This window comes from Ciconia boyciana, chromosome 24 (genome assembly GCF_034638445.1).
Source record: "Ciconia boyciana chromosome 24, ASM3463844v1, whole genome shotgun sequence".
In the NCBI taxonomy this organism is placed as follows: Eukaryota; Metazoa; Chordata; class Aves; order Ciconiiformes; family Ciconiidae; genus Ciconia; species Ciconia boyciana.
This window is the reverse complement of record NC_132957.1, coordinates 2,854,663-2,875,000: the sequence shown is the minus strand read 5'-3', so window position 1 is coordinate 2,875,000 and position 20,338 is coordinate 2,854,663. Positions and strand designations below refer to the sequence as shown.

The following is a 20,338-nucleotide window of genomic DNA, read 5'->3' as shown; positions in this document are numbered from 1 at the left end:
GCAGGTCCACCCCACGCAGGCACGGTCGGAGCAGGGTCTGCCTCCACAGCGGGGTCCCGCCTGGGTCCCATCTGGCCTGGGACCCCTGTGTGTGGTGCCGGGACAAGGACATGGTCCTCCTTCCCTCACCTCGCCCCTCCATGGTGCAGGAACACACCCGGCTGTTGGGGTCTCATTGTGATCTGAGGTGGGTTGGCCATAGAGGACATGAGCTCCTGACGGCTCAGTGGGGCCCTGCCTGGGCTCCCCACATACCCTCTTTTTGTAGGAGCTGTTATACGACTGAGGAGCTGGTGCCAGGCGCTGCCCACCCAGACGTCTGTCATCCCCTGTCCACTGCCTTCCCGGAGAGCCCTGGGAAGGCTTTTGGCCATTCTCCATTGCCATGGCCACTGAGTGAGGAGGACCCAGTGGCCTGATCTTTTATGAGTGGGGCCATTGTGTGCAGTGGCTGTGACGTGGACCTCTCTGCTACCCAGGTTATTTGGAGGCTTTGGAGATCAGAGATGGGGCCAGAGGACTTGAGGTGCTTATGGACATGGTGTGGTGGTGGGCTTGGCAGTGTTAGGTTTACGGTTGGACTCGATGATCTTAAAGGTCTTTTCCAACCTATACGATTCTGTGACCCAGCGCTGCTCTGGCCAGGAGCTACTTTTTGCCAACAAGTGGGGAAGTGTCTCCTTCTTGGAAAGCTAAGGTCACCCAGTGGAGCACGGTGTGCCAAGGTGGGCTTGCGGACATGTGATTGCTGCCTGTCCCTCAGTGAGCACTGTCCCTGCAGACCAAGAGCCACTGCAACCTGTGGTGGCCTGGCTGCCCTCGGGCAGTGCTGGATCCAACCGAGGGCATCGTGACGGCTGTCCTGGCTGTCCCCTGGGGTTCACTGCCCAGGGAGCCGGGATGACCCCTGCCTGCTCCTGTCTCTCCTGCTTACAGACTCTACCAATGCTCCTACTAAATCCAGGGACAAAGTCCTTGGGAAATGGTGGTATCTCCCGTTAAAGAGGTCTTCAGGTCTGGATTAGATGGCTTTTGGCAGCAGACGTCTTGGCCAGTCATGACATAAGTAGGTACCTGGCCGACATAATATAGGAGGTCAGACTAGATGATCTGCTTGTCCCTTCTGGCATTGAGCACCATGACAGCGTCAATGCGTCGGGGTGGTCTTGAGAGCCTGAAGGGAAACGGGATAGGTTGTCATCTCCGACCTTCCCATGCTGTTATCTCCAGGCACTTAGGGCTTTGCCCCGCTGATCCTGTTGTGTTTGAGTTCAGACAGTGTATTTGCAGACCAAACACTTCTCACTGAAGATTTTGTTCAGCCATTTCCAAGTTTTATGCTTGATTTTGATGAAATGTGACGATCAGGATAGGTCTTGAACGTGTCCCCAGGGACTCCCTCAGTGCACTTTGGTCCTCTGTTCCTCCACCAAATGGCATATATTAGGGATGCAGCCCGTGCTGCCAGATGAAATTGTCCTCCCTGGGCTTTCTGGCACAGGGTTGTTTCTTTCCAGACTTTAGCATACAAAAGCGTTCACTGCCAAATTACAGCTACAAGGAAAGTGCCGTGCCAAGACCAATGCATCAACCTCGTTTAAGAACAGTTCATTAGAGGTGGAAGTTTTTTTTGAATGAGGTGTATTTCATCTCAGGAACGTACCTGCTGGCCCAGGTACAGGTCCGTGGAACAGAAGTGTTCTGTGCTGTCTCTCAAAATGCTCGTCTCATCTGCCAAAGCCCCTGGGATGGGTTCATTTTTGCGGTGAATGACTCCAGAATGATTCTTCTCCTTTATTAGATCAGCCCAAAGTGCTGTGAGTTCTCCCTGGGTGCTACTGAAGAGAACAGCCGTAGGTTTAGCCAAGCTCGTTGGAGGAATGAGTTACCAAGAAATGTGTGGCTTCTTCTGACTGTGACTATACCCCCACATTTAAAAAAAAAAGCTTCTTTAACGCAAATGCTTTAAAAAACACTTTCCCCCTGCCAGAAAGCACGGAGAGGAAATACCACTTTGCAAGGTCCTTTCTGAAATGAAGCATTAGTGTGGGGGAACAACTTGAGGTGGGACGGTGTCTGACTTACACGTGGCTGAGCTCCGTGAGTGCAGGGAGACGGTTCCTAGCGCACGAGGGGCTTTCGAAGGCGCACGTGTTAAATGTGCAGGCTCTTAAATTGCGGAGTCACCGCTGTGACTCCGGCATGGCATCAGCAGAGAGCCGGTAGCACAACCGAGACATGGAACATCATTAAAAAAATAGCCACACTCCAATTGTCAGCTCTGAATTATGATCTGGGCAGCAGCTGCAGATGCCATCAGCAATTTACTTTCCAGAGGGAAAGTGCTCAGCGCTTCCAAACATCACATCCACGTTAAAGTGTCTAGAGGCAGATGCCCAAAATCAAAAGCATCCTGACACAGCATGCCTAATCTGAAGCAGGTTAGAGCATGTGGCTGAACATGCCACAGCTGGTATCTGTCAGCAACAAGGCACAAAAAGCTTGCAGACACCTTTGGGAAAACTCTCAAGGATGTCCCGGGAGCAGGGAGCGGGGCTGGAATAGACGTGGTAGTCCCACGGGGAGGCAGGATCCAGCACGTCTGCGGTACCCCTTAAAAGCCATCCCATTTTCATGTGATTTTTGTACTGCTGGTTTTCAAACCAACTCTTAATAGAGAAATGACGACAGATTAATAGATGAATACATTAGTTTGATTTTGTCCTTGATCTAAATCCTGTATTTCCCTGGTATGCTTTCAACGGAGGTGTTTTCTAAAACGGCTTTCATTCATTTTCACTCTGCTGCTGCAATACTACTAATTGGTAACTGGAACTATTTGATGGGGTGTACATATATTTCGAAAGAGAAGAAGAATAACGTCCAAAAATATCACCATTTTTAAAACGCAAATGCAGCAGAAACTTAGTGAAACCATTTTCTTAAAATACACTGAAAATATCCTATGATTTTGAAAGAATCTTTTCTCCCAGAAATGTTTGCTTTTGGAAAGGATGCGGTGCTGGATTAAAACATCCTGACGAGCTCTAATTGTAGCGAGGTCTGGAACTACGCAGTAACTGCCCAGGCAGGAGCAGCTCTTCAGCACACGCTTAAATTTCCCTGGGAACACGTGCCAAGCGTTTGCGGCAGCGGGTGGTACTCGTATTTCCCTGCCAGGCCCACCTCACTCTCTGTGTGTAGGATGGTTTCTTCTCCAAATGGCTGGCATTTATTTTTATCCCCATTGGTTGCTGTGTGGGTCTGCACTGAGCATCCAAACTCTGCCCTGCCGGAGGATGAGCTCCTGCAGTCTCTATTGACACCATCACGTCTGATTTCCCCGGTAACGTCTTACATCCTCTGACACCATCTCCTGTAACCATAGATACACAGAAGCGGTGCACAGCAACACTTTTCCACGGTTTCTTTTTTTTTTTTACCCCCCCGCTCCTTAGATGCTGGCAGCCTCCTCTGGTATGCGATGACTCGGGCTGTTCCCAAAGCAAGGGCTGAAAATTTTAAGCAAATACAAACGGTGAATTTTGCTATGCAATGGCGGGGGAGAACACCCTATTAAAGTGTATCTTTACTCTGAGCATCCCACTGCCTGTGAAGCAAAGGTCCCTGTCTCACCAATGGGCACCTCTTCCCATTTAATAAGAAGCCTGTAATGAACTTCTGACCCAGGTTCTGCTTTGACACATGCAGCTTCTCTCCTGGGAAGCCGGTCCCGACAGCCTCAGGGCAGGATGAAAGAGAGGATGGGGGAATATGGGTGGTTCTGCTGTGCCGCATGTGGGGTTTTAGGAGCTGCAGGCAGCTGTCGGCTGTGATTTGAGGGGAAAATATCACCAGCGCGTCCCAAAGCTTCTGCCAGCAAGAACCTCCCCTCAGCTCTGCACCTGGTCAGTCCCCTACGAGCTTTGGAGGGTTTTCCAAAAGACAGGGCTCTTCATGGTCCTTCCAGTGTTGGGGACAGAGGTTAAGGCTCCCCAGATCCCAGCCGGAATGGTTTCTCTTGGCTATATCATACGCCAAAGTGTGCTTGCTGGGTAAAACCAGCAGGGACCCGCAGGAGGTGTGAATTTTGTAGCAGCTGTGACTCATCCTGGCCTTGGCAAGTGCAATGGGGACTGGTCTCAAATGGCTCCAGAGCTTGCACGGAGCAGGCGCCAGCCCTCGAGGACACCTGGGAGAGGAGCCACATGGCTCCGGCGGGGTCCCGCCTTTGCTGTTTGCCAGTTATGTCTCATCCCTGCACCTTCTCCGGCAGGTTGTGCAGCCCCTGCAAGGCCTGGGAGATGCAAGAGGAACCGGAGGAGGGGAGTAGGGTATGATTTGGTCTGAACACACGATGGTCACTCCTGCCTGTGGCTTCAGCGCCAGCCCCAGCCTCCAGACCAGGTTGGGGTGGTAAGTCCTTCGCAGCATCGCAGGATTTTCTTACCCTCCCTGGTGCAGATGCAACCGTGTTGCTCTGAGATCACCTATTTTCAAAGCAGACCCTGGGGCTGCATCTACATCCTCTGCACCCGGGCAGGGGAGGGCGAGGAGCTGGTGCTTTCGCCGGCTCTCAAAGCCACGGGAGCGTGAGGGAGGAAGATGCGGCCCGTCTGTCCTCCCAAAACCAAGTGTGGCCTCTCTGCTGAGTGCCCAGAGCATCCTTCGGGGAGCACCCAGGACCCATCCTGGGGAAGGGACCGACGCCGAGGAGCTGTGGTGCATCTGGCAGCGTGAGCCCACGCCTCCCTGGGAGCTGCTGCTTTACGGAGCGGAAGCAGGGCGCAAGTGGCTCCCCTGTGACAGTCCCCTGCCAATGCGGTTGTGGCTTCCTCCAGGCGCTGGTCTGGGAGGGTTTCAAATCCCTCCCCGTCCCAATTCATCTGTGCATCTCCTACAGTTCCCCTGAGCTTGGTTGGCCAGACTAGGGGTAACACCCCACAGGTCCAGCACGCCGCGAGTGCTCCATCTGCTCTGCAGGAGCAAAGAGCTTAGAGAAAAAGGACTTTGCAGGAAGGCGCCTGTGCTAAGATCAGAAGCGTCACAAAGAGGACCGCGCAGGGTATTGCAGTGACCTTCCCTGGGCACAGCGCAGGCTCTTGGCACCCAGTGCCACAGGGATAATCCCCTGTGGTCCCCAGAGCCAGCATCCCCCAGGAAAGGAGCCGGTGGGAGGGAGCATCATCCACTGCTGTCAGTGGCGAGTCCAGCACTGCTGAGAGTGCTCGGCCGGGTGCTACGGCTGGGGCTTCCCTATGGGGAACGTTAGAAGAAACTTGGGGGTGTGTGTGCGGGACGCAGGCCCACAAGCATGGACTGAGCATCAGCAGAAGCTATGCTGACCCCATCCTGCCCACCCGCAGTAGCCACAGCGTTGAATGCCCCTCTAATACATTTATTGCTCTGTGTATCTCTTCTGTACCATTGCAGAGGACAAAAGTCCAAGTGACACATTCCAGCCTGAGAAGATGCTGGGACAGGAGACAGGAGCGGGCACAGGAGGCTCGAGAGCCCAAAGCTCCTTTAGGCTGAAACAGAGAAAAGGGGAGCATGGTCAGCCTCTCCGTGCTCCGCTCCTGGGCTCGTGCGGGAAGCCAGCTCTGGTGCATTGCTCAGGAGAGCAGGAGGGATGGATCCAGCCAGGGGATGGCTGTGGTGCAGTACCAGCAACTGTGCTTGGCTGCAGGGATGGTCTGAGGGTGTGCTGGTAGCACTTAGCTAGAGAGGACTGGCAGCTCCGTCACTGCTCTCCTGTCCCTGCTGTCACCCCATGCTGGCCCCGCAAGTCCCCTGGAGATGCCCCAGCGGGATCGGGGAGCTCTGCTAATCTTTGACAGCAAAGCATGCTCCCAGCTGCGAGCTGGTGCTGAGCACAAGCAGCAGCAATGCTGTAACTCCCATGCTGGCATTTGACAGGGATCTTGTCCTGACCGAAAAATCCTGTGGGGCCTTAGCCTGGATCCCTCCTGCCTGTCCTAGCAAGTGGTCTGCTTCAAGGCTGTGTCCCCTTCCCTGGCGTCCCCTTGGCTGTGCCTCCTCCCTTGCCTTTCTGCTGCCCAGAGGTGCCACCCACACCCTCCTGCTCTGACCTCTGGCAGCGACGTCACCCCCTTTGGTCCCACAAATACTGTGGTACGCTGGGGACGCTCCTCTGTGGCTCCCATGCACCGTCCACCTCGCACAGCCACCCCTCCTCATGGCACCCTGCCGCCCTGCACCCTCCCTCAGGGCCGCCATCCTCTCCACGGCACCACCAACACTCCCCTGCATCCCCAAAGCGGAATCCCCCCCCCAGCACTGCTCCCTGCCCCACAACCCCACACCTCCCGTGTCCCCACAGCGATCCCTCAAGTCACCACGCCGCCCCGCATCCCCACTCCTGCCCATCCCCACGGCGCCGCATCCCGGGCAGCCCCAAGGCCACGCCAGCCCCCTGCATCCCCACGGTCACTCCCCATGGCACTGCCGCCCCCCTGGCCATCCCCCCCAGTCCCGCACGCCCCCGCAGCCACCTTACCCCCTGCATTTCCACAGCAGCCCCACGGCACTACTCCTCCCTGCAGTTCCCCCTCCCCGCATCCCCAAGGTGCTCCTATAGCACCGCACCCACTGCAGCCCCCTGCCACCCTGCACCCCCGGCCCCTGTAGCAGCACATTCCCCTGCATCCCCCCCGCTGACAGTACCTCCCCCGCATTCCCCGCACCCACTGCACCCCCACAGCCCACCGGGGTCCCACCCCCCGCAACCCCCATTGCATCTCATCCCCTTGCATGGCTACACCCCCCGCACCCCTCCCTACCCCCGCATCCCCACGGTACCACATTCCCCACATCCCCCGCACCCCACGGTGCCACATCCCCCGCGCCCCCACATCCCCCCACGCCCCCGCATCCCCACGGTACCACCTCCCCACATCCCCCGCATCCCACGGTACCACATCCCCCGCACCCCAACCTCCCCCCCGCATCCCCACGGTACCACACCCCCGCATCCCCCGCCACGACATCCTCCACCCCTTCCTGCAGCCCCACGTTATCCCCCTGCCCCCCGCCGCCTCACGGCCGCTGCATCCCCCGCTCCCACCCCCGCAGCCACACTCCGCCCCCCGCCCCCCCAAATCCCGGGCCCCACCCCGGCCCCCCCCCTCCCGCAGCCCAATCAGGGCGGGTTGGGCGAATTCAAACCCCGGCCCCGCAAGCGCCGGCGGGTCCCGTCCGCCCCCCTCCGCTCCCCGGCCGGGAACGGGGCCGCTCCGGATGGGCTCGGGGAACCGCGGGGCGGGCGCGGCCCCCGCCTGCCGCCCGGAGCGCAGGTGAGCCCGGGGAGGGGGGGAACCGGGGTGGGGGGAACCGGGAAAGTTTGATCGCGGTGTCACCGGGGCGGCAGCTGAGCCGAGCCCGGGGCTGCACCGGGCGCCGCCCGCCAGCGGCTCCGCAGGGGCGGCGCGGGGGTGGGGGAGAGCGCTCCCGGTACCGGCTGCTCCCCCCCACCCCCCGCCGCTCCCCGGGCTGAGCCGCCGCCGGGTGGGGCTGCCGGAGGCTTCGCCCGCCTGCGGGGCACCCTGCGGGGAAGGGGGGCCCGGGAAGGTGGGGTGTCCCCGGGGGGGATGTGTTCCCGGGGGTCTGTGACGGCCTGGGGGGGGGGGGAGAAGGGATCTTGGAAGAAATATCCCTCCTAGGTGAGAAAATCGGGATGGGCGTTCTGGGGAAGAAGAAGTCGAAAACAGGGAATTTCTGCAGCTGCTGCAAAACTGCTGATTTTAGAGTTCTTACAGCAGGAAGCGATGGGGTGTCTGCGAAAGAGCCCTTGCGCTGGGGGGCTTGGGAGGATGCCCACCCCCTGGGCCTGGAGAGCTGGTGTGGATCTGAGAAACTTTTGAATGAAATCGAGCTGATTTCTCCCTTCTGGAGCTGTGGGTCTGTGCGGGAGCGGGGGAGAATTACACAGAGCCTTGGGACAAAGGAACAAGCCAAAGCAGCCCCATGAAGGAGCTGGTGTCATTTAAATCTCAGCCCCCTTGGGAAGAGTTGGAGCTGCGGGAACTCTCCGTGCGATGCTGGGAGCGTCGGGGAGCCCTGCCCATGGCAGAGGGAATTCAGCGCTCCCCAGCCCTGGGAAGGCTGGGCTTGCCACAGACGGTTTTTGGTGCAGAGCCTCATGTTAAGCATGAGGATAAAAGCCGTTAGCAGCGGCAGGTGTGGATTTGACAACGATTAGGGGCTCCCCAGCACTTGACTCCCATCCTCACCTTCCCGCCGTTCCCAGAGATGTTTTCTTTTCTCCCAGCTATTATTATTTGCCATAAATCTGCCCACAAGCAGAGGAGGTAAAATCCTTAGACTGGCAGGGCAGACCTGTTTGCAGTACGTGGGGAAGCGTGACTCCGGTTCTGTCTACTTGACGAGTCTCCCTCTGTACGCACTGCAAGTGCCTCGTCACCCCAAGCTCAGGCCGTGACGCTGTAACGAGGCACCCAAGGCCTCCGATTGCTTTGCTCAGTTTAGTACCTGTCAGCTTGGGGCACAGATCTTAAACAGAACCACTGCACCCAGTGGGAACTTGTTGTCCCAGTAATGCCCAGTTTGGGGCTAGGCGGGCAAGGCCCCACAAGATAAAAAAAAAAAAAAATCAATCTGGTGGTTTTCCTCGCTGTTTATAGCATTAGGAGTGTGCCGGTCCTTGGGTTTGCAGCTGGGAGGTGGCAGAGTTGCAGACATCCTCTGGTTTTGCCCTGTGGGTGGTTCTGGCAGTGCCTTGGCAGGGCTGGTGCATGGGACGGGCGGTGGGGACGGCTGTCCTGGCAGGGGACTGGGCGGAAGCAGGCTCGGTCCTGTTGCACCTCTGGTCTTGCCTTTAGCAGCACAGCCCCAGCCGGCTCCTTGCAGGCAGTAAATGTGCAAATTCTATGATTCTGTGAAATGTGCAGATCTTTGGGTGAGGCTGTGCTCTTCCCTGAGCTTCAGGGAACCCCTGGGGAGGCTCTGGGACGTGTGCTCAGGACTGCTCCCCACGGCTCCGGGTCCAGGAGGGCAAGGGAGAGACCTGGCATCACCTCTGCGGGCTGTAAACACATTGCACGGGTAAAACGCCCAACCGGCAGGTCCCCCTGGAAAGGGTTTGGCACTGCTCCGGGCATGCACAACCATGCTGTCTGCCTGCCAACCTGCTCCCCGGTCCGGGAAGAGGCCGGCTGCTCTCACCAACGTGCCGTTCACCTGTTGCAGGTGGCACTGGCAGGGCAATGTAGGCAAGTCCCGCTGCCTTCCTCGCCGTGCTTTGCTTCTGCCAGAGAGATCTGCTCTTTTTTCCCTAGCACTTGGCCAGCTCTGCCGCACTGTCTGCAGCGATGCTGGGGCAGCCTTCCCGGTCCTCGGTGGGGGTGAAGTGGGCTGCACAACAGTGACCAGCGCTTCCTCGGTGAGGACAGGGCTGGAGCAACAGCAGGCCGTGGGCGGATGCCGGAAAGCCGGAGGGTTATAGCAGCAGACTTGTTTTATTGGCTCTGGTTTGTTCATGGAAGCTGACACGGGTGACAGAAGCGGGTGGCATCCTCTGACTCGTGGCTCGGAACTATCTCCTATTGCCAACTGTCAGTAAATCCTGAGCCGATGTGTTTTCTGAACAGCTGCTCCTAAGAAGCAAACACTGTTGGGCTGTCAGGCGCCTGGGAGCTGCTCTGATTTTACTGCAAATGTTCTCTACAAAGTAAAATTGATGGATCTGAATCTAATATTCTGAAGGGGAACTTAATGGCCATTAGGCCGTTTCTTTCCAGCTTTGAGTGCAGAGCTGTGCCATTTAACTAAAGGATTAAAGGCATAAAGATAAATGAAGAGGGCTGCCAGATGGGTGGAGGGTGGCAGGGGGCTGGCTGCTCCGGGGCACGGGGCCAGGAGACGGAGCACAAGGACCTAGGGCAGAGTCGGGGGAGGCTGCTGTGAGGTCCGAGGCAGGAGCACTTGTGTAAGGAGGAGCTGCTGCCTGCCCGGGCAGAGCTGTGGTGACTTGAAGAATGACCTGTAACCTGGGTCTGAAATGGCCAAGCCTCCAGGGATCAGCACCCCTGAAGTTCCCGGTCCTGGCTCTGCTCTCAGCAGTGTTCTGCTTGTGGCTGTCAAGGCTGTGGACCCTTTTTGGACAGGAATCAGTCCCAGACCTCAGACAACTGCTCAGCGTTGTCCTGAGGTCCTTTCGATTGCACTGAGACAAGCAGACCAACTCCTTGGGCAGGACTCAGGCTCTGCCGGTGCCAGGAAAGCCAGCATAAAACTCTCTGTCCTGGCCTGTCAGCTGGCCCCTTCCAGGCTGTGCTCCTCCTGGAGCTGCTGTATGGTCGTCTTCCCTGCCTAGCTGATTGCCGTTTAACTGACTTTGAAGCAGAGAGCTTAGCCCAGCTTCAGGCATGTCTTTTGCCCTCTCTGATCTGCTCCTGCTCGTTGACATCAGGCCAGTTCTTGTTCGTCCTTCCCCGACTAGAACCGAAACGTGCTCCTGCTCCGTGAATTTGCTGTTGTCCCTATGAGTGTAATTGGGGCTCTCTGCCACCCCTTCTCTCTACAGCATCCTGCAGTCAGGAGCAGGCTAGCAGCACCCCGTGCTCCTCACCCACCCCTGCGGTCACGCTCTTTCCCTGGGGATCACTGGCAGCCCTTCCCCGCACACCTCCATCCCTCTGGGCTGCTGACCCTGCTGCAGCAAGTGTCCTGCCGGCAGGGCTGCGGAGCTGAGCTTGCAGCAATTTCTCTTCTGTTTAATCAGTGGACATTCCTGCTGCAGCCTTTGCCACCCAGCGTGGTGCTGACAGCATCCGTACGCTCGAGAGTGCAATTGTCTGAGCCTGAAGCTGGAGGGGAACCTCCGGGGACCTTGGCTGCTGCTGCTGCTGGCTCTGGTTAGGCAAGAGCAATCCCAACCCAAAATACCTTTGTGGGCCAGGGGCTGGCCTTGCTGGAAGGGCATGTCCCCAGCGTTTCTGGTTGGGCAGTACAGAGATTTGTGTTAGTTCACAGAAGGGCTGCAGGGTCTTGTTGGAGACCTGGACGTGGGGGACTCGTGCCCCGTACTGGTGTCACGTTTGACTGGTGTGACCGAACCTGCCCACTTGCACTCCAGCAACGTGTGATGCTGGTTCCCAGACAGTTATACCTGTGATAACGCTAGTGTTGGATCCACCTTCTCCAAGGTCTGGGCACACCTTGGGCGTCCTGAGTGGGGGACTTGTCAGACCGTTCTGCGCCTGCCCTCCAGCATAGGCTGAAGGTTTCTGTTGTGTGGGGAGGCAGGATGCTGCTCTGAAGCTGGGACATAGCTGAGGTGTAGACCTGGAGCCTGGGAAGATCCAGCAATACAGATGTAGCCGTGGATATCGATGGCCTCTCAAGCCCTTACTGGCCTTTTTCCTCCTATCCTGGCAGGGTTTAGTGCCTACTGGGTCTCTACATCCCAGACGTTAAGGCAGAACCTCCTTTGGGGAGGATTTTTGTACCCTAAACCACTGTATTTGGAAGCACACTTAGCTGCTGCTTGAATTACCCAGTTAATCTAAGTGTTTAAGAGGAGAAGGGGTTTGAGCAGAGATCATTGTGCCCACAAGAGAGCGATCACTTGAGTCCATGGAAAGGAACAAACAGCTCCTGGGAGCTCCTAGATAGGCAGGGCATGATTTACTGAACTTCTCTTCCAGCCTTGTTTGGGCTCTGTAGCACAAAATGCCTCCCAACAGCGTTGGCAGGCTGTAGAGCAAAAGCAAGCTCTGTTCTCCTCCCACGTTCCAGAGGTGTCACAACTCACGTGCAGGATCTCTGGGAGAAGGGAGGTGCTTTGGGCATGGGATGCTGTTGGTCTGCCTGGCAGTGTGCTAGCACTGGTGTTGGTCTGTTTGTCCAGTCTTGCTTTCCAACAGAAGGTGCAAGGATGTGGGTGCAATGAGTTTGCTGCAGCTTCACCTGCTTTTCTCTGCCTCTGGGTGGGATCTGCAGGTAAACTGCATCTGGTCGGGGTCCTCAGGGCTGGGGGTCTGAGTCTCATTCACTTTTGCGTGTGATGGGCTTTTTGAGGAACTTGGCCATGTCCAGACCTGCATTAACACTCCTGTCCCTTGCTGCAGGGCCTCTGAATGTGCAAGGTGACAAGGCAGTGAGTGTGCTTGACACAGCTCTGGACGTGGTGCCATCAGGATGCTGACCTTGTTCTGGGAGTCCCTTCAGCCCCACTTATGCCCAGAGGCTCAGGGAGCCATGGGGCAGTGCTGCTCACAGCTACCGCACTCCAAGGCTCCGTTCCCAGTGTATTCAGTATAACTCGCTATAGCCTAAAAAAGGAGACGTTGCCATTGCGAAGGGATTCATGCCACGGTATGTCCTCTGTGAGCCGATGGTTGTCTTCAGACTCCTCTTGGCAGATGCCATGGGCTGGAGCAGCCTGCCTGGTGGAGAGGCTAGCACTGTGGTGCTGCCGTGGGGACGGGCACGGAGGTATCAAGGACACTTTGAAACAGAAGGTGGTAAAGTGCTGGTGGGGCCCCAGATTTGGGGCAGCACATGCTCTCTTGCCCTTCACTGAAGCAGTGTGGTCTTTGAGAGCAAGGACCTGGGGACGCTCAGCCCCACTTCTGAACAGGGCCATGGAGACCACACTGGCAGGACACCCACTCTTTGGCTTCACAGTGTCCAGGAGGTGGGGTGAGGTCCAGGTCTCGACTTGCCTCTTTTCTGCCTGCTCAGCCCCATCTGCTAACGATGCTGTGCCAAAGCATCAGTGGTCAGTTGGCGCTGGGGTAGTGGTTGAGGGCTAACGCTGGCCATGGGAATGTATTCCTAGCAGTTGTTTCTCTCCACAGCAGAGATCAGGGTTGGAGGTGTGGTTTGGTGGCTTTGGAGGAACAGGGCAGCAGTGTGGCACCAGGAGCCTGCGGTGGTGGGAGTTTGTCCTGGCTGCAGGAGGCTGGGAGGCGTTGCCCACGCTCTCAGGGGCTGGCGTCTGCCACGGGTGTCTGCACACCGTAGTGCCAGTTGTGCAAGGGAGAAGGGCATGAGCAACGGGACCTGGATCTCCCCATCTGGCCTCCAGTCTGGAGATGCTGGAGATGCCAGCACTCCTGTCATGCTCATCCTGGACGTGGGCTGTGCTGATCTCATCATCAGGCTCTTCACTGAGATTCTGGAGCAGCCTGCAGTCAGACTGCTGCTTGGGGAGGAAGGAGCGGGTGTGAGGCTGGAGTGTGGAGTTCCCAGGAGGGATTACAGGGTGTGGTGACTGGTGGCCAGCAGCCCCTTCCAGGGCCAAATTCCTAACTCCTGACCTGGAGAGTCACTCACCCTGGGATAGGGCTAGATTGCTGGGATCGTGTAATCATAGCACCTGGATCTCACCATGGGCCTTGTCTTTTCATGTGTCTTGGCTGACACCTGGCAGCAGTAGCCCTTGGCCAGCTGGACCGGTCCCCTTGATATGGGCTTGTGACTTGTGCCCACCTCCTGGGGAATGGGCAAGTGCTGGCAGCATCACACGGATGTCAGCCACTCCCTGCCACGAAGTGCTTTATGATGTGTGGCTCCACGCGGTCGGAGCCCTTTGTCTGGAGGAGCTCTTTCTCCTGGTTTGTGGGGAATGAGCTAAGACAGCAGGGATCTGGCCGCATGGAGAGGCAGAGCTGTCCGCCCTGGGCTGCCCGTGCCCAGCTTGTGGTGCCTTCTTAACTGCGATGCCAGGAACTTTGCCTGGGGACACTAGTGGCTGGGTCTGTGGTAGGGGACACACCACCTGCACCCCTGGACCTATGAGGTTGGGCTCTGTGTGCATCTCTGAGTAAGGGCAGGGTAAATGACAGGCAGAGAAGCTCTCCTCCTCTATCTACGTTGGCTTGGCCATAGCACTTTGCAAGCACAGCCTGTGCTTTGAGACAGGAACCTGTCCCCTTGTGACCCCAGGTGCATCTGCAGGTTGCCTTTCTCTGGCACCGATGGTCAAAGTTGGCACCAGCCCTGAGCAGTGCTGCTGCCCATGCTGAATCTCTGTCTGGGAAGGGTGCTGTCAGGCCTGATCTTCAAAGTAAGCAAGTCAGTAGAGCTCCACTAGCTTCAGGGGAGCTGGGTGGACTGATGGAGGGAGGATGCTCCTGATGCTGGATCTGCTGGGATGGGCAGAGAGACCCTCATGGCATGACAGAGGGTGTGGGTACTGAGGGAGATGGGGTTAAAGTAGGGCCAGTGCCAGGGATCAAACATCATGAGTTCAGGTCCCAAAATCCTGGGATGGGCTTAAAAATCCTTTTTCCTACAGAAGCGATCCAAGCAGGGTCTCCTGCCTGAGGCTGCTGGGATCATGCTTTTCTTGCCCAGCCATGAAGCCCTCCCCTTAGCTGACTTTTAGTGCCAGGAGCCCGTATAGATACCAAAGCATCAGCTCTGCATCCTGGGAGCTGTTGGAAGCAGCAGGCTGACTGCCGTGTGTGGCTGATGCGTGGGCTAAGGCAGCCCCCTCCTCCTGCTTTACAGCCCTTAATTGCCATGAAGGGATGAGCGTTGCCCCAGCCTGTCCTTGCAGTTGCTCTGGCTTCTTGTGCTGCTGGAGTTGAGGGGAATCCAAGTGACTTCTTGTACCTCTGAGAGCAAAGGTTCTCCTACATCCTATGCAACATCTGCTGAAGGTTCACCTACATCCTATGCTTCATGTAGGACCTTTCCAGACTAGTCTGGGCTCAGCAGTGGGCTCGAAGCAACCACTGGGAGCTGTTCCACTGCATGGCATGGGGAAGCATCCCTTAGCATGACTTTGCATGGCCAGGCTCTCCTCCAAGCAACTACTTTTTGCTGTGCTGTGCCTTTTCATGTCCCATGAGAAACCATATTTCTTCCCCAGGTGTGTCCTTTCTCTTCAGCAGATGTTGCTGCTTCCCTGGGCAGGCAGGAGGGATGGGGGTGGGTGCAGGGAGCGAAGCCACAGAAGTGAGCACATCTCTGGGGATCCATGAAGACACAGGGCTTAAGGCTGCTCAAGATCTGTTATAGCATTATTTCCCTCTTCTGTAGATCCTGTAGGACCTGCTTGCTTGATTTTCCCCCCCAGGATCTGCAGTGATAGCAGCTTTGGTTTGTTAACTCGGACTAAGTTCCTCTATTTCACCTTCAAGCTTCTGGGTCCCCTGCGAACAGCAGGTACCTCACAGGCTATTTCTCCAAGAAAGGAGACGGGAGGTGTTTCTCCCCATAAGTTATATCACTCGCAGTCCTCATCTCCATGCTGTCCGACTACCTCCAAAACAGGCATCATCCCTGTCCATGTGTCACGGGGAGGTGTGGCTGGACAGTGCTGCTTCTTGCGGCAACGACTGCCTGTCCCCATCACGCAGCTCTCCTGCCCCAGCAGCAACAGCAAACAAGACCTGCCGCTGCAGCCTGCACAATCATCTGGCAAGGTGGCTGTGAAAGCGTCTCTAAGTGCCGATGCTCTGAGCATATCAATTCTTCAATGCATTAAATAAAATAAAGAAATAAATCCAAGGGGATAATAAACCAGAAAGTGATAGGCCAAGAACAGCAACAATAAATGGATAAGCACTCAGCCTTCGGGGAGAAGCAGAGCCGTTCATTGCTCTTCAGCGTGCATCTGAGCAGAGGCAGGCAGGGCACGCGGGCAGATATACATACCCATAAAGACAGACATACGTATTTGTGGCAGTGCACACGTGTGGTCGCACACCGCCTCAGCAGCGTGTGCAGAGGTGGCTTTGCCGTTCCCTCCTCGTTGTCCAAATTTTCACTGTGGCGTTGAGCTCCTGGGCGGCCCAGCTCAGGGGGATGCGGGATGAAGGCTCTGCTCGTGGGGCGTGAGATCTCGGTGTGGTGCCAGCTCTGGCAATGCTCATGGAGTTAAGGTGAAAAATCGCTGTGAAGCCCACAGCGCTCTGCCTTGGAGGAGAGATTTTGCCTGCCTCGCTGCATCTCTCCCTTTCCTGCAGCCTGGTTTGTACCTCACGAGCCTGGTTCATGCTCGAGCCTGGTTCATGCTCCTGCCTGCATATGCAACGGGGTGGACGCAGAACCACCCTTGCTGCTGCAAACCCGGGATCTCGGCACTGCCTGGGGCTGCGAGTGCCCAGCAGCACCCTGTTTCTAGCCCCTGCCAATATAAATGGTCTCAGACAGCTCTGCCCGTTGAGCTGGTGGGCACCTGGGAGGGGTGGGGAGCTTGCGTGGGTCAGCTGGGGCCAAAGGCTGCAGGTTCTCGGTGTTTTCTACAAAGTGTGGAGGTGACAGAGTTGTTGGCACAGTTTCTTAAGGTACCGGGAGATGTGCTTGCCGAGGATGTGATGCTTGGGTAAGGGGGGCCACGGACCCATCTCCCACCTCCTGGCAGGGACTGTAGGAAGATGCTGAGGCAAGATGTAAGGGCACTAGCTTCAGGCTGGGACAAACCTCCCAGCAAGTCGTTCTGGATCTTGGAGGGTTGCAGGTTCTTAAGGCCACATGGGGCTGTCCCAAAGAGCCAGTCTCTTTTGCTGTGGTATGCTGCTTTTTATGGTTTGTGTTGCCATGCTGTTGAGAGACTTAGCCGCAGCGCAGGGTCCCACTGGGGAAAGCGTAAGATGCAGGCGCAGAGGAAGCAGTACAGCCTGGAGAGCTGGGGATCTAGAAGAATGGGGAGACCTACAGGCTGCAATGGCAGGAGTGACATTGAATGGCAATTGAATGACATTGAATGGCAGGAATGACAGGAGAACCATCGCCTGCAAGCCCCCACCAGCCCCAGGACTCGGTCTCCTGTCTGCCCTGTCCTCATTGCCTTGTTCATTTGTCCTGGCCTGTTCCCACCACAACGCCATCTCTACTGGTGTTGGTCACACCTTCTGCATTCGTTGCCTGTACCTTTGGTCCTGCTGGTTGCGTGTAACCAGCTCCAGCTCTGCTTGCCTCAGAGACCTCCTGTGGCTCGGCCAGCCTGCTCCCGTTCCTCCTCAATGCTTGGGGCTCCTCCACAGAGCCCAGCTCCTGAGGGTGGGGGGCAGATGGACCTGGGGGCCAGCCCCATAGAGCTGCACTGCATGGGAAATGCTCCTCAGCTTGGGAGATACCACTTAATGCAGAGATGAATTCACAGGACCCGTTGTTGGCGCAGACGGTCTGCATTGCAGATTTGGGAGTTGGTCTTTAATTGTATCAGGCATATGTGCTAACGAAGGGATTAAGGCCTGGAAGGGTGAGCAATGCAGGCCAACTTCTCCTTGCCTGTTTCAAGGTCTTGCGTTTTAGAATATTCTCCATCTCTCCTCTCCTTTCCCTCCCTCATCCCTGTCCTCTGCCTGGAGCAGCCTCCTGGTTCCCCCGCCCCACCGGAATCCAGCGATGCTGATCCACACGCTGGATATGGACCGCTTGCCCCAGACCTCCTTCCCCCACCAGCCGGCCAAGCCCTCCTCCCGTTGACAGAGGGCCATGGGGCCGCTTTGCTTGAATCCGGGCACGGTGTCACTGGGGAGGAGGTACATACCTGTGCCGGGGGAGAGCAGCGTACAGCCTTGCTGTGGCTGCACAGTGGGTCAGAGCAAGGATGAGAGAAAGGATTTAGCTGACCCACCTCCAGACTAATATCAGTTAGAGGAATAATGTGACCAAAAGGGTAAAGCAGGGAGGATGGAGGCTGCTCGGGCTGTCCTGTGTTACCTCCCCTGCTTCTAGCGTGACTGTGTTGGACACCATGCCCTCTTGGCCCCTGCTCCGCTCCTGCTGTTTGCTGTGTGAGCTGGACCTTGCTGTGGGAGAGGTAAGGACTCTCTTGCAGTGCAGCGCTGACGGGAGGGAGCTGTCTGGACATGATAAGGTTTGCAGCCAAGTGCAATGCAACGCTCGTCGATCCCTGCCGTAGAGTGCAGAGCAGGGGTGACCACGTCACTGCCCGTCTCTGGTTCTGCAACGTGGGGAAAGATTAACTTGGAGCAGCGACTGAGCACAGAGCTGGTTTTGGTTGGGAGCCACACTCCCATCTGTCCTGGGACTGCTCCTAAGGAATGTGGTGCAATGCTTAACTCCTGCTTGCGTAGACCCAAATCCATTTGTGTGCTTCTAACTTTCGCCAGCAATAAGCTGGATGTTCCCTTCTCCCTGGTTTCTCCATTGTGCGTTGGCAGCTTGGAGCGCTTCTCCAGCAAAGATCGGGATGTACTCCAGGGCTGGACACGTTCCTGGGAGGGGGAGAAGTGGTCCGTGATGCTCTGTCTCCCGTGGGGAGCAAGGGCTGCTGCAGAGGAGGCTCTCTGACAGCCTGCTCTCTGCTGCGGAGAGCCGTGGAGCAGGGAGCTGCTCTCACGGTCCAGCCACAAGATCCGCTCCATTCTGGGTCAGGAGAGCACGGGATGCAACCAAGGACTGGGGGAAGTGTCGGCTCCTCCAGTAAACACACTGGGGAGGTGGATGGTGACTGGGAGCTGCTGCCGTGGGTACAGTTACACCAGTAGACCTATCTACTAGCCTGTCTTTGCTCGATGGGCTTGGTGTAAATGATGGTGGAGACTCTGGAGCTGTGTGGGGGAGAGGTGGATCAGTAACACTCCCCGGAGAGCAGAGCTCAGCTGATGACAAGGGAGAGAACCTCGTCCCAGTCAGCCAAGGGAGCTCTTGTCCTTCCCTGGAGGTGCCAGGGTTCGGGATAGAGACCACGTGTCTCTGGGTCGTGGTTCTCTTTTCCAGTAAGAACAGTCTCGCCAGAAGACTCGGATCCGCCACCCTTCCTGATGTGCCAACATGCTTCCAGGAATGAGCGTGGGGTTGCATTTCTCAGGTGTTAGATGGCGGGGAAGCAAATCAAGAAGCGATGACAAGTGCTTGGCATTGAGATGGCACAAAGTGTCCTGGCACAAGGGGCCTTGTGCAATTAGCAAGGGGAGTACAGGCAGGACCAGTACTGCCCTGTGAGCAGATATCTGGCATTCTGCCGGAGCCTAGCTCAATGGCAGCCGGACTAGCTGCAGCCCAAAGCAGGTGGGTGGATGGGACGCAGGTCTCCACTGAGCATGGTCCTTCTTCAGCAGGACTGATGGTCTGTAGGTGCAGGCAGTCAGTCCTATCTCTCCTGTCTGTCCCTGCCTGTTGTTCCTGCTCTGCACACAGAGAATAAGGCTGGCACGGTGGATGTGGGAGGGGGGAAGTGTTTCAGCAGTGGGCTGAAAGGATTTGGGGTCTCTGTTGCCTGAAGCTCTCATTCTGGGGATGCTCTTTACCTCCCACTGCACCTCCTGCCCTGCTTCCCAGGCTCAGAGATACAGGTTTGACCCTTCAGGAGTATGGGACTGATCCTGAATTTCCCCTCCCCAGTGGGAAATGGCAGCAGTCACAGGACTCGGGATAAAAAGCAGTATGACCCGCAGCAAAGCCCTCCAACAGTGAGTGCTGACCTTCGGGAAAGGACTCTGGGTGGTGAACCCCACCTAGAAGGAAACATCAGACAGGAGCTAAGTGCCTTTGGCTGCTCTGCGACACGTTGGCTGTGGGGCAGGGTGCCCAATGTGATTCTGGTGAGCCGGGGCTCCTAATGTGGACAGCCTCTATCTGCTGGGGGTCTGGTAGGCAGCCTGACATGGGGGTCCCTCACTTGTGACCCGGGTGAGAGCGGGCTTCAGTGATCCCTGTGCTGAGCTGCAGGGTAATATTGCTGCTCTGGTCCCCCAAGCCAGTATCTCTACCCCTGAGAGGAGGGCAGTGTAGACCTGTTTCCCCCCGATTTTGTATGCTGAGGTCCAGAGCTGCAGAGTCCAGCTGTGAGAGCAGCAGTGGGATGCAGAACTGTTGTCTGTGGCAGCTGGGTGAGATATTCCTGGCACCGATACTTCTGGGTTTCAGCCTGGGGAAGGGCTGGGTCCATTCTGAAACCCCGGGTTTTGCAGTGAAGAGCCTATGTGTCTGCTTGGCTTCAGTGTGAGCCTGCTTGGCTGAGCTCTCTCAGTAGTGCTGACCTTGAGGGCTCTGGCAGGGGCCTCAGGAATTGTGCAGGACCTTGTGCGCCAGCCAACAAGTACCTGCAGTTTAAAATGTCTTGACAGTGCTCCTACCGGGTCTAGGGCAGGGGGGAGTGACTCAGTTGTAAGGCTGCCTTTGGCAACGGTAACAGGACAGCTCAATCTATAAGAGTTAGCAAACTCTTCCTCCTCTGAAGGTGATCTTCTGGTGCCTCTAGAAGATCCCCAGGGTTCATTAGCACCAAAATATCTGCCAACAGCAGATGAATATAGCATCAAACATCAGGGCTGTCTTTTGTACTGCTGAATAAGTTCACAGTAGGGATTGGAGAGCTTTGCCCTGTGCTGGACATGTGAGCTGGCTCTAGTGTGGATTAGAAAAGCAA

General features: G+C 56.7%; 1 protein-coding gene across 2 annotated transcripts in view; it reads left to right on the top strand.

Moving 5' to 3' along the window:
• The first annotated feature begins 7,163 nt into the window (after window positions 1-7,163).
• CTXN1 (cortexin 1) overlaps window positions 7,164-20,338 on the top strand; it is a 44,139-nt gene continuing 30,964 nt past the window's right edge. Inside the window, exon 1 of one of the 2 annotated variants that reach the window (XM_072845304.1) lies at window positions 7,164-7,316. The gene's annotated coding sequence lies outside the window, so the exon portion shown is untranslated. The remainder of the gene's footprint in view (window positions 7,317-20,338) is intronic. The other variant, XM_072845305.1, reaches the window with a different exon arrangement.